Source organism: Schistocerca piceifrons, chromosome 2 (genome assembly GCF_021461385.2).
Source record: "Schistocerca piceifrons isolate TAMUIC-IGC-003096 chromosome 2, iqSchPice1.1, whole genome shotgun sequence".
Lineage (NCBI taxonomy): Eukaryota > Metazoa > Arthropoda > Insecta > Orthoptera > Acrididae > Schistocerca > Schistocerca piceifrons.
This window is the reverse complement of record NC_060139.1, coordinates 438700459-438716943: the sequence shown is the minus strand read 5'-3', so window position 1 is coordinate 438716943 and position 16485 is coordinate 438700459. Positions and strand designations below refer to the sequence as shown.

General features: G+C 42.4%; 1 protein-coding gene and 1 long non-coding RNA gene across 2 annotated transcripts in view; both read right to left on the bottom strand.

Annotated features, from left to right (window-relative positions):
- Positions 1-4783, bottom strand: part of LOC124776745 (bcl-2-related ovarian killer protein) — a 337246-nt gene extending 332463 nt beyond the window's left edge. Inside the window, exon 1 of the mRNA XM_047251870.1 lies at positions 4728-4783. The gene's annotated coding sequence lies outside the window, so the exon portion shown is untranslated. The remainder of the gene's footprint in view (positions 1-4727) is intronic.
- A 98-nt stretch (positions 4784-4881) lies between these two features.
- LOC124777739 overlaps positions 4882-16485 on the bottom strand; it is a 618986-nt gene continuing 607382 nt past the window's right edge. The window contains exon 4 of the long non-coding RNA XR_007015774.1: positions 4882-4990. This is a non-coding gene — a long non-coding RNA (uncharacterized LOC124777739). The remainder of the gene's footprint in view (positions 4991-16485) is intronic.

Below are 16485 nucleotides of genomic sequence, written 5' to 3'. Positions count from 1 at the left end.
TTACCTTGTACAGCAGCAACTTCTCTGACGCTGACATTAGGGTTATCGTCAACTGCACGAAGAATTGCCTCATCCATTGCAGGTGTCCTCGTCGTTCTAGGTCTTCCCCAGTCGCGAGTCATAGGCTGGAATGTTCCGTGCTCCCTAAGACGCCGATCAATTGCTTCGAACGTCTTCCTGTCGGGACACCTTCGTTCTGGAAATCTGTCTCGATACAAACGTACCGTGCCACGGCTATTGCCCCGTGCTAATCCACACACCAAATGAGCATCTGCCAACTCCGCATTTGTAAACATTGCACTGATTGCAAAACCACGTTCGCGATGAACACTAACCTGTTGATGCTACCTACTGATGTGCTTCATGCTAGTACTGTACTAGCATGTCAACACAAGCACCGAAGTCAACATTACCTTCCTTCAATTGGGCCAACTGACGGTGAATCGAGGAAGTACAGCACATACTGACGAAACTAAAATGAGCTCTAACATGGAAATTAAGCGTTTCCGGACACATGTCCACATAACATCTTTTCTTTATTTGTGTGTGAGGAATGGTTCCTGAAAGTTTGGCCGTACCTTTTTGTGACACCCTGTATATGCTGCTCGGCATCCTGGACAACATCATCCACGTGTCTGGACCGTTCGCCGGATAGTTACGTTATTTAAGGAAATAGGAAGTGTTCAGCCACATATGAAACGTCAACCACGACCTGCAACAAACGATGATGCCCAAGTAGGTATTTTAGCTGCTGTCGCGCATATCAGTAGCACACAAATTGCGGGAGAATCGGGAATCTCAAAAACGTCGGTGTTGAGAATGCTACATCAACGTCGATTGCACCCGTACCACATTTCTATGCACCAGGAACTGCATGGCGACGACTTTGAACGTCGTGTACAGTTCTGCCACTGGGCACAAGAGAAGGTACGGGGCGATGACAGATTTTTTGCACACGTTCTATTTAGCGGCGAAGCGTCATTCACCAACAGCGGTAACGTAAACCGGCATAATATGCACAATTGGGCAACGGAAAATCTACGATGGCTGCGACAAGTGGAACATCAGTGACCTTGGCGGGTTAATTTACGGTGCGGCATTACGGGAGGCAGGATAATTGGCCCCCATTTTATCGATGGCAATCTAAATGGTGCAATGTATGCTGATTTCCTACGTAATGTTCTACCGATGTTACTACAAGTTGTTTCACTGCATGACAGAATGGCGATGTACTTCCAACATGATGGATGTCCAGCACGTAGCTTGAGTGCGGTTGAAGCGGTATTGAATACAATATTTCATGACAGGTGGATTGGTCGTCGAAGCACCATACCATGGCACGCACGGTCACTGCTTCTGACGTCCCCGAATTTCTTTCTGTGGGGAAAGTTGAAGGATATTTGATATCGTGATCCACCGACAACACCTGACAACATGCGTTAGCGCAATGTCCCTGCATGTGCGAACATTACGGAAGGCGAAATACTCGCTGTTGAGAGGAATGTCGTTACACGTATTGCCAAATGCATTGAGGTTGACGGACATCATTTTGAGCATTTATTGCATTAAAGTGGTATTTACAGGTAATCATGCAGTAACAGCATGCGTTCTCAGAAATGATAAATTCACAAAGGTACATGTATCATATTAGAACAACCGAAATAAAATGTTCAAACGTACCTATGTTCTGTATTTTGATTTGAAAATCTACCTGTTACCAACAGTTCGTCTACAATTGTGAGCCATATGTTTGTGACTATTACAGCGCCGTTTATCACAAAGCGAAAAAAGTGGTTCAACTAAAACATTCATATTTCTTTACGCACAACACGAATATGTAATAAAAATGGGGGTTCCTATTTTTAAAAAACGCAGTTGATATCCGTTTGACCTATGGCAGCGCCATCTAGCCGACCAACCGTAGCGCCACCTGGTTTCCCCCTTCAATCTAGGCAAGTTTCGTTCTTTGTAGTTTTTTCGTAGATATTTCGCCCGGTCATGATGAATGGACCACCCTGTATAATGGAATAACGACAATGAAAATTTGTGCGAGGCTGTTAATCGAACCCGGATTTCCCGCTTATCGCGAGCCGTCGCCTTATCAATTTTTTTTTCTTTTCTGTTAGTAGTGGACTGATGCGGACTCAGGGGGCAGAGAGGGTAGGGGTCGGAATCCGAGGTCTGACCGCAATGTCCCCCTCACCACCACCGAGCCTATGGAGCACTGGAAAGTGGGAGACACAGGAATCAATAGAAGTGGAATGCTTTGTTGTTGTTTATTTATTTTCATTGTTTTTGTAATCTTCACTATTATTATGAAATTATGGGGAACATACGTCATCGACATACAAAGAAAATTATGTACTAGGGAAAGGGAAAGAGAAAAGAGAAAAGAAAAAGAAAAGAAAGAAATAAATAAAATCCGCGCATCTATGACGCGTTCTCCCAACCGCGGAAGTCGGAGGTAGAATCGATCATAGGCAGCTTAAACTCAGACACCGCCGTGATTGGGGACATGTGCCCTCAGCTGCAGGCACCGCCGAACTTAGTGGAGATTTAACAAAGACTCCTCGAAGAGAGTTTGCAAATACCTCCAGATGTCGGTGCGGGATTTAGATCCCCACCCCTATTGACCCACGTAATGGCATGATATTTGGCGACAGGAAAATGTTTGTCGTCCAGGTACAGAAACATTCGCCTTTCGATCCTGTCTGTTGGCACACGGAGATAGCAGGCAATGATATGCTGCACGAAGCGCCAGACATGTTGCGAAGAGGCGCTTGTCAGACGGTGATCATCACTGTTCAGTTGCTGGCAAAGGAGACAAAGAGGGGAATCCGATAAACCAATGTTGTGCAGTCGCTGTTTCGTGGCAAAATTCCTGTTGACTATGTGGTTGGCCGGACATTCGTAAGGTGGAAGGGCCACTTGATGGAGGGATGTTTGGTCTCCATCACATTGTGGGGAACACGGCGCAATAGTAGGCTATAAAAATCTTAGTCCTTGGTGGACGCGTATCTGGTTCAAATGGTTCAAATGGCTCTGAGCACTATGGGACTTACCTTCTGAGGTCATCAGTCCCCTAGAACATAGAACTACTTAAACCTAAGTAACCTAAGGACACCACAAACATCCATGCCCGAGGCAGGATTCGAACCTGCGACCGCAGCGGTCTCGCGGTTCCAGACTGCAGCGCCAAGAACCGCACGGCCACTCCGGCCGGCCGCGTATCTGGAACACTGGTATGTGTGTAACTGTAGTCGACGAAAAACGTCGAAATGTGAGACAAATGAGGCGCGATGTAGAAGACAGGCACTGGTTTTATTTATTTATTTACATGTCAAGTTCCGCAGGACCAAATTGAGGAGCAAATCTCCAAGGTCATGGAACGTGTCAGTACATGAACTTCCAACATAAAAGTAATAACAGATAAAATAAATGTTCATGAACCTGAAAGAAAATCAGTCCATAACTTTAAGCAAACGCTATCAGCAATACAATGAGAATCAGCTTAATTTTTCAAGGAACTCCTCGACAGAATAGAAGGAGTGACCCATGAGGAAACTCTTCAGTTTCGATTTGAAAGCGCGTGGATTACTGCTAAGATTTTTGGATCCGAGTGGCAGCTTATTGAAAATGGATGCAGCGCACCTTTTTGCACAAGAGTTAAGGAAGTCCGATCCAAATGCAGGTTTGATTTCTGCCGAGTATTAACCGAGTGAAAGCTCCTTATTGTTGGAAATAAACTAATATTGGTAACAAGAAACGACAATAAGGAATATACATATTGAGAGGCCAATGTCTAAATACCCAGACTCATGAACAGAGGTCGACAAGAGGTTCGTGAACTCACACCACTTATTGCCCGAACCGCCCGTTTCTGAGCCAAAAATATCCTTCTAAAATGGGATGAGTTACCCCAAAACATAATACCATACGACATAAGTGAATGAAAATAAGCAAAGTAGACTAATTTACGTGTCGAAGTATCACTCACTTTCGATACCGTTCGAATAGTGAAAATGGCAGTATTAAGTCTTTGAGCAAGATCCTGAACGTAGGCTTTCCACGACAGCTCACTATCTATCTGAACACCTAGGAATTTGAACTGTTCAGTTTCACTAATCATACGCCCATTCTGCGAGATTAAAACGTCAGGTTTTGTCGAATTCTGTGTTAGAAACTGTAAAAATTGAGTCTTACTGTGATTTAACGTTAGTGAGCTGTACTGTTTGGCTACAAGAGCACGACTCACACCAAGACCCAAACGTCCATATGTCGTCCACCATGTGTCTGCGACCTGTCCTCTTACATCCATTATGCATATTCCCATACAGGGGAGGCGTTTTACTTGAAAGTCGCTTGCCTGGTGTCGTCAGACAAATACGATATTGCAGTAGTAGTGCTATTCTGAATTACAATGTAAGAGGGTATTCACAACTGCGAATACACTCCATGTATGTCATGACGGCTGTATCGCCACAGTGCCTGTCCCGTCGAACACGGATTCATGTCCGAAGGAACTTCACATCGTAATTCGGAATAACACATAGGCTGTGTACACAATAGTAGGCTGTTTCGAACTTTCGGTAAATTTAGTACAGCCCTATTGTCCATTTCGCAATTATCTGCGGTTTCTTGAGATTAAGATAATGTCAATAAACTGTTAACTGCCAATTTGGGCTGCGCCGCTGGTAGTCTGTGAGAGTAGAAGGAGCTTGACTCACCAGCTGCAACAGTGAGGCGGCCTTCGAAGGCGGAGGCACGCCGGCGCAGCTCGCGGCGCGTCTGCAGCGCTGCTGGCGCCACTGTCCTGGCCGCTGGCGCGCTCGCTTTCGGCGCCAGAGCGCTGGCCGCTGTCGCCGGCGCCGCCACGGCCGCCCCTGCTGCTGCTGCTGCTGCTGCAGGCGGCACGGCAGCCGCCGCCGCCGCAGTGGCCTGGTCCGCGCTCGCGTCGTCCACGGCGGCGGTGGGGCATCAGCCGCCGCTCCTGCACACACCGACACGCACGCAGCCTCAAGCAACAGTCCTAAAATCTCATTTTATCCGCGCTGCATCATGTACAACTCCATAGCATTTGTTAAATCAATGAATGTAAAGAGAGGCCTCAACCGGCCACAAATTCTTCAAAATTTTTATTTGATTGCCATAATCAGTTTCGGGCGTTTCAATCTTCAGAATATTGCATTTGTTTAACACGTAGTCTGCATCATCACCAGCATGTCGTCTGCTCCTTTATTTCTAGTGGACGATGCTTTGCCCCATTTTGGCCTTAATGCATTTTTTGGGGAAGCTCGAGGTGTTCAAACGCAAACAGCTTATAGACATTACACAATCAAATGTAGCACACGAAAATTTCACAATGTTCTTCATGACAGTTGTAGATTCAGACATGTGCTTCACGCATGATGTTTTAATTTTATTTTTACAATTATTATTTTTTATCTCTAACCTGTCACGTGTTCTATGTTTTGTTTTTTCTTTTCCAGGACATAACTTTAACATCGTGACAGCAATGCAAAATAGTTATTAATTACAGATTGTCCGTAGATTTCATAATGCTTCATACTACTCCTTAAAGTAATGTATAAAATGCGTATCTGACCGTCAGCCACTTTTATTTTAAACCCAAATACCGACCGGATTCAGTCTTGGACCTTCTTCACCGATAAGGATTTAAACCGTTTAAGCCACAACATTTCATTTGTCTTTACTTAAATAATGTCATAAATATCAGTATACGGCACAGGATTTCTAGAAGAAGATATGCTAATAACAAGTGCACACAGAGCAGTATACTCATATTCATGACATGCTCTAAACAATATTTAAATAATGACAAATATAATGTTGTGGCTTAATCAGTTTTAGCCCTTATCCGTGAATATGGTCCATGACTCAAACCAGTCAATATTTGGATTTAAAATAAAAGCCGCATACGGTCAAATACTCGTTCATCCATTATGTACATTCTCATACAGGGGAGACATAGCACTTGAAAGTCGCCTGCCCGGTGCCGGGGGATAAATACAGTAGAAGAAGAATGTGTAACTCTGAGGGATGAAGTAGTGAAGGCAGCAGAGGATCAAGTAGGTAAAAAGACGAGGGCTAGTAGAAATTCTTGAATAACAGAAAAGATATTGAGTTTAATTAATGAAAGAAGAAAATATAAAAATGCAGTAAATGAAGCAGGCAAAAAGAAATACAAACGTCTCAAAAATGAGATCGACAGGTAGTGCAAAATGGCTAAGCAGGGATGGTTAGAGGACAAATGTAAGGATGTAGAGGCTTACCTCACAAGGGGTAAGATAGATTCTGCTTACACGAAAATTAAAGAGATCTTTGGAGAAAAGAGAGCCACTCGATGAATATCAAGAGCTCAGATGGAAACCCAGTTCTAAGCCAAGAAGGAAAGAAGAGAGGTGGAATGAGTATATAGAGGGTCTATACAAGGGCAATGTACTTGAGGACAATATTACGGAAATGGAAGAGGATGTAGATGAAATGGGAGATATGATTCTGCGTGAAGAGTTTGACAGAGCACTGAAAGACCTAAGTCGAAACAAGGCCCCTGGAGTAGACAACATTCCATTAGAACTACTGACGGCCTTGGGAGAGCCAGTCCTGACCAAACTCTACCATCTGGTGAGCAAGATGTATGAGACAGGCGAAATACCCTCAGACTTCAAGAAGAATATAATAATTCCATTCCCAAGGAAAGCAGGTGTAGACATATTTGAAAATTACCGAACTATCAGTTTAATAAGTCACGGTTGCAAAATTCTAGCGCAAATTCTTCACAGACGAATGGAAAAACTGGTAGAAGCTGACCTCGGGGAAGATCGATTAGGATTCCGTAGCAATATTGGAACACGTGGGGCAATACTGACCCTACGACTTGCCTTAGAAGATAGATTAAGGAAAGGCAAACTTACGTTTCTAGCATTTGTAGACATAGAGAAAGCTTTTGACAATGTTGACTGGAATACTCTCTTTCAAATTCTGAAGGTGGCAGGGGTAAAATACAGGGTGCGAAAGGCTATTTACAATTTGTACAGAAACCAGATGGCAGTTATAGGAGTCGAGGGGCATGAAAGGAAAGTAGTGGTTGGGAAGGGAGTGAGAAAGGGTTGTAGCCTCTCCCCGATGCTATTCAATCTGTATATTGAACAAGCAGTAAAGGAAACAAAAGAAAAGTTCGGAGTAGATATTAAAATCCATGGAGAAGAAATAAAAACTTTGAGGTTCGCCGATGACATTGTAATTCTGTCAGAGACAGAAACGGACTTGGAAGAGCAGTTGAGCGGAATGGACAGTGTCTTGAAAGGAGGATATAAGACGAACATCAACAAAAGCAAAACGAGGGTAATGGAATGTAGTCGAATTAAGTCGGGTGACGCGGAGGGAGTTAGATTAGGAAATGAGACACTTAAAGTAGTAAATGAGTTTTGCTATTTGGGGAGCAAAATAACTGATGATGGTCGAAGTAGAGAGGATATAAAATGTAGACTGGCAATGGCAAGGAAAGCGTTTCTGAAGATGAGAAATTTGTTAAGATCGAGTATAGATTTAAGTGTCAGGAAGTCGTTTCTGAAAGTATTTGTATGGAGTGTAGCCATGTATGGAAGTGAAACATGGGCGATAAATAGTTTAGACAAGAAGAGAATAGAAGCTTCCGAAATGTGGTGCTACAGAGGAATGCTGACGGTTAGATGGGTAGAGCACATAACTAATGAGGAGGTATTGAATAGAATTGGGGAGGAGTTTGTGGCACAACTTGACTAGAAGAAGGGATCGGTTGGTAGGACATGTTCTGAGGAATCAAGGGATCACCAATTTAGTATTGGAGTGCAGTGTGGAGGGTAAAAATCATAGAGGGAGACCGAGAGATAAATACACTAAGCAGATTCAGAGGGATATAGGCTGCAGTACCTATTGGGAGATGAAGAAACTTGCGCAGGATAGAGTAGCATGGAGAGCTGCATCAAACCAGTCTCAGGACTGAAGACCACAACAACAACAACAAAGGTCAAACATGCATTTTATACGTTACAGCATGGCTGTTGACAGTCACCTTCCAAAAATATCACTTAAAGAAAGATTGTAACATCTTGTCATTCCAGAAATGAAAGTCTATTTTTTGCGCCTTTACATGGTGCGAAATCCATGTGTAATATGATGGATATTCAGATGTCTGCTTAATTGTACTAGTTTGTGGGGTGGCGGGTGGGATAATTCTTAATGTTCCTATTATTTATTTAATGCTGTTGTTTGCTGTTCTCAACACTGGCTCTCTAACTACAATATTGGCAACCAGAAACTGATTAGCAAAACATGAAGCCTGTAATTAGAATTCCTAGTGCCCACTTCATCTGAGAAATACATTTATAGCTACAACTTATAGCTCTGAGGAATTAGGAGATTGTCTGGGATTCATAATCAGAAAACCATTCTCTCTAAAATGTTCACTATATTCTGAAAGTCACAAACCAAAAATAATCCACACAATCCAACTACCAGAGCAGTTCAGAGTCTAATGCGCTGATGCAACTATAACTGTTCAAATTAAATGTTTAAGTGAACGCTCGCCATAATTTGATGATAATGTTCATCAAACGCCACGCTAATAATGGTAGAATGTCTGTCCTACGGCGGCACGTGAAAATACGACATACGCAAACTGAAGATAGATCATTAACGTCATCCCAAAATTAACACTTCACTCGAAAACGATTTCATGGTTACGCGTATCCTGAGTAACTTATTACTGCATCCGAGGCTGTTTATATCAAGGATACGGACGCAACGCGACTCCCGGCACAGGTGGCGCGCTAATCAGCATCTGGAGAGAACTGGGGCCTTCCTTTCACGCGCAGCGTTCTTACATATAAAGCCGCGGTGCGGACGGCTAAGGGAACGCCTGATGAAATCTGGTCTCCCGACTAGCCGCTGGGCTAGTAATGCACCACTTTAAGTTATCGAATAAATCATTGCTTCCTTTGCTGATGGCCGATGAAGCTCTCAATTTAAATGTGCAATCAGCACACAGGTAAGTAATCATAATGAAAGTCTGACGTGGCTAAGTCAAATATTTTGGGCGAGAGAATTAATTCAATTACACTACACGCAGTAAACGAGCTCTGAACTTGCCCTTTGGAGATACGCTATCGCTATAGTTTTATAGTTATTCAATTGAAACTTCTCACATTTTTATGATTATAGCGAATCTCCCTTCTACTTAAATTTAAACATCGTAGCTTTATTTATTCGCCTACTTAATCTATTTTGCTTCCTTAATTTCTAAGACAAAAACCAGAAAACCATGAATTTCAACTAAAATTTTAATTTGTGAGATCCAGAATACTGTTTCTACTAAATTATTGTGCAAAAGGAATCTAAATATAAATTTTTAAGTTTCTAGCTCTTTTCTGTTGCGCCAATGATTTTTACAGAGAAACGGCCAAATTTCGAAAATGGTTAAATTATTAAACTGATATTCAACACATATTGATTTAGTATTACTCCTGACATACTAGAAACGTTTCAGGTTAATTACTTGATTTTTAAAGTATTGCGCAACATTTATGACGTCAGAGCTAGTTACAGCGGACTACGCTGGCACACAATGGAAAGACTGATGTGAATTTTATAAGGCGTGAGTATGCTGCTTCCCTACAAGTTGCTCTCAAGATGATCTGAAGCGATATCCTCTATAGGTAGATGGCCACTGTAAGGGGACGAGTATTAATTTTGTCCTTGAAAGTTGTGATATTCAATAGCTGCTCTTGAAATCGACACAACATTGGTCAGACAATGATTTAATGCTGTTCAGTAGAATATTATGTAGTGGGACAGAGCAAACGACCTGGCCTAGCTTTGCAATATTCCCCAGGTAAGAAGATGGTGGTGCTTACGTGAATGATAATCTGTATATACAAAATATGAATGTATTACTAAAAATTTGACTTATCGCATGTGAACTGCGTCGTAAAAGCCTCGTTCAAATATACTTCGTTCACTACTTTAAGTGCTCAGAAACAATCTAAGTACTGCACTTCGTTTTATATTTGACGCAAAGATCCTCTCCCAGCCCCATATTTCAAGTTATATTGGAGAGAGATAGAGAGTCGCTGCCTACCTTATCTGACTGCACCTGCTTGCTTGCAGCTCAGCACAGTGTGAACCATGCACTAAGTACAAAAAAGTAAATTACGTTCATTAAGTTCTGGCAATGACTTTTATTGATACTTATCTCATTAGTCACAGGGATTAATTCTTCTGATATGATTAGACTCTTTAACTCTCATGTCATATTAGCTACGGTACAGTTTTGGCAAAAACGGTCGCGTAAGAAAGGCGCGTTGCCCCCTCTATCCTGACCTACCCTGATAGAGAGCCTATTCCTCTGGCCAGCATGTTTCCCATATCTCTGAAACACCTAAAACATCTCAGCCCAGGTTGCTGAAACACAGGCGAGCCACTGTTTACCAGCCACTACGACTGATGACAACCCCCCCCCCCCCCCTTCGCACTCCCCTTCCCCCCTCCCCCCACCCCTCCATGAACCATGGACCTTGCCGTTGGTGGGTAGGCTTGTGTGCCTCAGCGATACGGATGGCCGTACCATAGGTGCAACCACAACGGAGGGGTATCTGTTGACAGGCCAGACAAACTTGTGGTTCCTGAAGAGGGGCAGCAGCCTTTTCAGTAGTTGCAGGGGCAACAGTCTGGATGATTGACTGATCTGGCTTTGTAACACTAACCAAAACGGCCTTGCTGTGCTGGTACTGCGAACGGCAGAAAGCAAGGGGAAACTACAGCCGTGATTTTTCCCGAGGGCATGCAGCTTCACTGTATGGTTAAATGATGATGGCGTCCTCTTGGGTAAAATATTACGGAGGTAAAATAGTCCCCCATTTGGATTTCTGGGTGGGGACTACTCAAGAGGATGTCGTTATCAGGAGGAAGAAAAACTGGCGTTCTACGGATCGGAACGTGGAATGTCAAGATCCCATAATCGGGTAGGTTGGTTAGAAAATTTAAAAAGGGAAATGGATAGGTTAAAGTTATATACAGTGGGAATTAGTGAAGTTCGGTGGCAGGACGACTTTTGGTCAGGTGAATACAGAGTTATAAATACAAAATCAAATAGGGGTAATGCAGGAGTAGGTTTAATAATGAATAGGAAAGTAGGAATGCGGATAAGCAACTACAATCAGCATAGAGAACGCATTATTGTGGCCAAGATAGACACGAAACCCAGGCCTACCACAGTAGAACAAGTTTATATGCCACCAAGCTCTGCAGATGACTGCGAGATTGATGAAATGTATGATGAGATCAAAGAAATTATTCAGATAGTGAAGGGAGACGAAAATTTAATAGTCAGGGGTGACTGGAATTCAATAGTAGGAAAAGGAAGAGGAGGAAACGTAGTAGGTGAATATGGAATGGGGGTAAGAAATGAAAGAGGAAGCCGCCTGGTAGAATTTTGTACAGAGCATAACTTCATCATAGCTAACACTTGGTTTAAGAATCACGAAAAAAGGTTGTATACCTGGAAGAGGCCTGGAGATACTATAAGGTATCAGATAGATTATATAATGGCAAGACAGAGATTTAGGAACCAGGTTTTAAATTGTAAGACATTTCCAGGGGCAGATGTGGACTCTGACCACAATCTATTGGTTATGAACTGTAGATTAAAAATGAAGAAACTACAAAAAGGTGGGAATTTAAGGAGATGGGATCTGGATAAACTGACAGAACCAGAGGTTGTAGAGAGTTTCAGGGAGAGCATTAGGGAACGATTGACAGGAATGGGGGAAAGAAATACAGTAGAAGGAGGATGGGTAGCTTTGAGAGATGAAATAGTGAAGGCAGCAGAGGATCAAGTAGGTAAAAAGACGAGGGCTAGTAGAAATCCTTGAATAACAGAAAAGATATTGAATTTAATTAATGAAAGAAGAAAATATAAAAATGCAGTAAATGAAGCAGGCAAAAAGAAATACAAACGTCTCAAAAATGAGATCGACAGGTAGTGCAAAATGGCTAAGCAGGGATGGTTAGAGGACAAATGTAAGGATGTAGAGGCTTACCTCACAAGGGGTAAGATAGATTCTGCCTACACGAAAATTAAAGAGATCTTTGGAGAAAAGAGAGCCACTGGATGAATATCAAGAGCTCAGATGGAAACCCAGTTCTAAGCCAAGAAGGAAAGAAGAGAGGTGGAATGAGTATATAGAGGGTCTATACAAGGGCAATGTACTTGAGGACAATATTACGGAAATGGAAGAGAATGTGGATGAAATGGGAGATACGATACTGCGTGAAGAGTTTGACAGAGCACTGAAAGACCTAAGTCGAAACAAGGCCCCTGGAGTAGACAACATTCCATTAGAACTACTGACGGCCTTGGGAGAGCCAGTCCTGACCAAACTCTACCATCTGGTGAGCAAGATGTATGAGACAGGCGAAATACCCACAGACTTCAAGAAGAATATAATAATTCCAATCCCAAAGGAAGCAGGTGTTGACATATGTGAAAATTTCAGAACTATCAGTTTAATAAGTCACGGCTGCAAAATACTAACGCGAATTCTTCACAGACCAGTGGAAAAACTGGTAGAAGCTGACCTCGGGGAAGATCGATTTGGATTCCGTAGAAATATTGGAACACGTGGGGCAATACTGACCCTACGACTTACCTTAGAAGATAGATTAAAGAAAGGCAAGCCTACGTTTCTAGCATTTATAGACCTAGAGAAAACTTTTGACGATGTTGACTGGAATAATCTCTTTCAAATTCTGAAGGTAGCAGGGGTAAAATACAGGGAGCGAAAGGCTATTTACAATTTGTACAGAAACAAGATGGCTGTTATAAGAGTGGTTGGGAAGGGAGTGAGACAGGGTTATAGAATATCCATGATTTTATTCAATCTGTACATTGAGCAAGCAGTAAAGGAAACAAAAGAAGAATTGGAGTAGGTATTAAAATCCATGGAAAAGAAGTAAAAATTTTGAGGTTCGCCGATGACATTGTAATTCTGTCAGAAACAGCAAAGGACTTGGAAGAGCAGCTGAACGGAATAGACAGTGTCTTGAAAGGAGGATATAAGATGAACATCAACAAAAGCAAAACGAGGATAATGGAATGTAGTCGAATTAAGTCGGGTGATACTGAGGGAATTAGAATAGGTAATGAAACACTTAACGTAGTAAATGAGTTTTGCTATCTGGGGAGCAAAATGATGATGGTCGAAGTAGATAGGATATAAAATGTAGACTGGCAATGGCAAGGAATGCGTTTCTGAAGAAGAGAAATTTGTTAACATCAAGTATAGATTTAAGTGTCAGGAATTCGTTTCTGAAAGTATTTGTATGGAAGTGAAACATGGACGATAAATAGTTTGGACATGAAGAGAATAGAAGCTTTCGAAATGTGGTGCTACAAAGAATGCTAAAGATTAGATGGGTAGATCACATAATTAGTGAGGAGGTATTGAATAGAATTGGGGAGAAGAGAAATTTGTGGCACAACTTGACTAGAGGAAGGGATCGGTTGGTAGGATATGTTCTGAGGCATTAAGGGATTACCAATTTAGTACTGGAGGGTTGCGTGGAAGGTGAAAATCTTAGGGGGAGACCAAGAGATGAATGCACTAAGCAGATTGAGAAGGATGTGGGTTGTAGCAGGTACTGGGAGATGAAGAAGCTTGCACAGGATAGAGTAGCATGGAGAGCTGCATCAAAGGAGTTTCTGGACTGAAGACCACAACAACAACAACAACAACAACAACACGACTGATGAACCCTGGCACAGCGTCGAAGCAGCATGGAATGACGTACCCTAACACCTCTCGACCACGCTCAGCCGGATTTGAGCCGTCGTCACTACCAGACGTGGCACCTCTGAGCCCTGCATTTCGCACGCTGTACACGCCAAATAACCTGCAAATTTAACGTGCATTTTTCCTACTACACTGCGTATGGTCGATAAGTAAAATTTCATTATTTGCTCTCCTTCAAGGTGTTGCAATTTTATGGATAGTTTGGTTATAACTGATAGGTTTCCAAAGTTGGTGGAATGTTTCGACAGCTTTTTCCAGTAAAATCCTTCACCACCTTTCTGCTGCCCACGGATGCATCCCAGAGACAATTTTTGTAGGCTACGGAGACTTTGACCAGCAATGTAAGAGCATTCACTTTATTACATGGATTCATTAATGATTAGTAACGAGTAACGCTCATACTGTAAGACTGCGATGAGCAAAATAAAGTGGTTTAGTGACGGGACAACATCTGTTTCAGTCCACAAGTCCTGAAATATGTGTGAAATGAACGTCTCCAGAGAGAGTTGCTGTGGAGGTTGAGCGCAATGACAGATTGTGTTAACCACTTGCGGCATTACAGTACAAGGGGTCTTCTTCTGACGCAATTTTGTGGAAATGATCAATATTACTAAATAATTACATTTTAAAACAGGATTAACAGCCACGTGTAGTTACGCCCGTATGTCAGGAAAGGAGCGTCGAGCACCTTACTGCTCCAGTGCCTCCCTAACCGTGTAGCGCCCCCCTAACCCACTTTCCCCGAGCAAAATTTTTTGCAAATTTGTTCTTGCAAGTTACCTTGCAAATTTACCGCACTACATGAGATCTGCTGTTCAGTGGGAGCTCCTTGGTTCAACATTATGAAATTTTGGCCAATGTTGACTTTTCGCTTTATCTAAAAGGCACAAATTGTATTAAAAACACAGTTTTCCGTTATTGGGTCCAGATAATTCAAGAAGATTGTTGTAAATACGAGAGCTATCCACAAAGTACGTTACGTTTTGGAATTAAAAATAAATAAAGTATTGGAAATGTTTTTATTATATACAGATGAAAGCCGCACTTAAATACTACTTTTCTACATAGTTGCCATTTAAATTAAGGCACTTATCGTAGCGATGGACGAGCTTGGAAATTCCTTCGTCGTAAAATTCGGCCGCCTGCGCCTTCAACCACGTGGTTACCTCTTCTTGAAGCTGTGCGTCGTCATCAAAACGCTGCATAACCAACAACTTCTTCATTGCTGGGAATAAGTGGAAGTCGCTCGGTGCCAGGTCGGGACTGTACGGCGGATGGGGAAACAACTCCCACTTAAAAGATTCGAGAACTTCACGAGTGGCATTTGCCGTGTGGGCCCGGGCGTTGTTGTGAATCAGCAAGATCTTTGAACCCAACTTTCCCCTGCGCTTGTTTTGTATTGCTCTTCTGAGGTTGTGCAGAGTTTGGCAATACCTTTGAGAGTTTATTGCAGTGCCTCTTTCCAGGAAATCCACAAAAATCACACCTTTTCTGTCCCAAAAGACAGTCGCCATCACCTTCCTTGCCGCCATTGTCTGCATGCATTTCTTGGGTTTTTGGGGGTAATTTGTGTGCCCCCACTGCATTGACTGCAATTTTGTCTCGCAGTTCACATGCTTAACCCATGTTTCGTCACAAGTAACGATGCGATCGAGTAATGAGTCGCCATCTTTCTCGTAAGCGACAACGCCCGGGCCCACACGGCAATGCCACTCGTGAAGTTCTCGAATCTTTTAAGTGGGAGTTGTTTCCTCATCCGCCGTACAGTCCCGACCTGGCACCGAGCGACTTCCACTTATTCCCAGCAATGAAGAAGTGGTTGGTTATGCAGCGTTTTGATGACGACGCACAGCTTCAAGAAGAGGTAACCACGTGGTTGAAGGCGCAGGCGGCCGAATTTTACGACGAAGGAATTTCCAAGCTCGTCCATCGCTACGTTAAGTGCCTTAATTTAAATGGCAACTATGTAGAAAAGTAGTATTTAAGTGTGGCTTTCATCTGTATATAATAAAAAAATTTTCCAATACTTTATTTATTTTTAATTCCAAAACGTAATGTACTTTGTGGATAGCCCTCGTATATTGTATAAATGTCATTTTTCAGACAAAGTTGCAGGCTTTCTGTTCACTGTTAGTCTTATATTCTGTTCCATAAACGCTGTGCTATTAATTTAACTATTAATTACTTTACAAATGAGTATAAAAAACTTGCTAGTAGGATAAGGGGCCGACTGACCATTGAAACCAACGCATAAATCGTCATTCCAACATAAACGACGGACAAAATAGCAACAAAAAATAAAAAATAAAAAAAATTGATATAGAGTAATCAAATTTCGGCAATGCATTTGTCTAGGTCACAAATTAAGTTATTAACATTGCAAGATCACAGGGTAATGTGAGTGCGAGATAACATTGCAAACGTGAAATGCTCGTACATTAATAACAAGTGTGACCGCCAAGCATACAGACGTGCACGTATTGTATTGTGCATGTGCCGGAGGTCAGGTTGTGGGATGGAGTTCCATGTCTTTTACTTGCTCGGTCAATACAGGGGCGGTCAATGCTATTTGTGAATGACGCTGGAATTGTCGTCTGATGATTTCCCATATGTGCTCAATTGGAGACAAAACTGC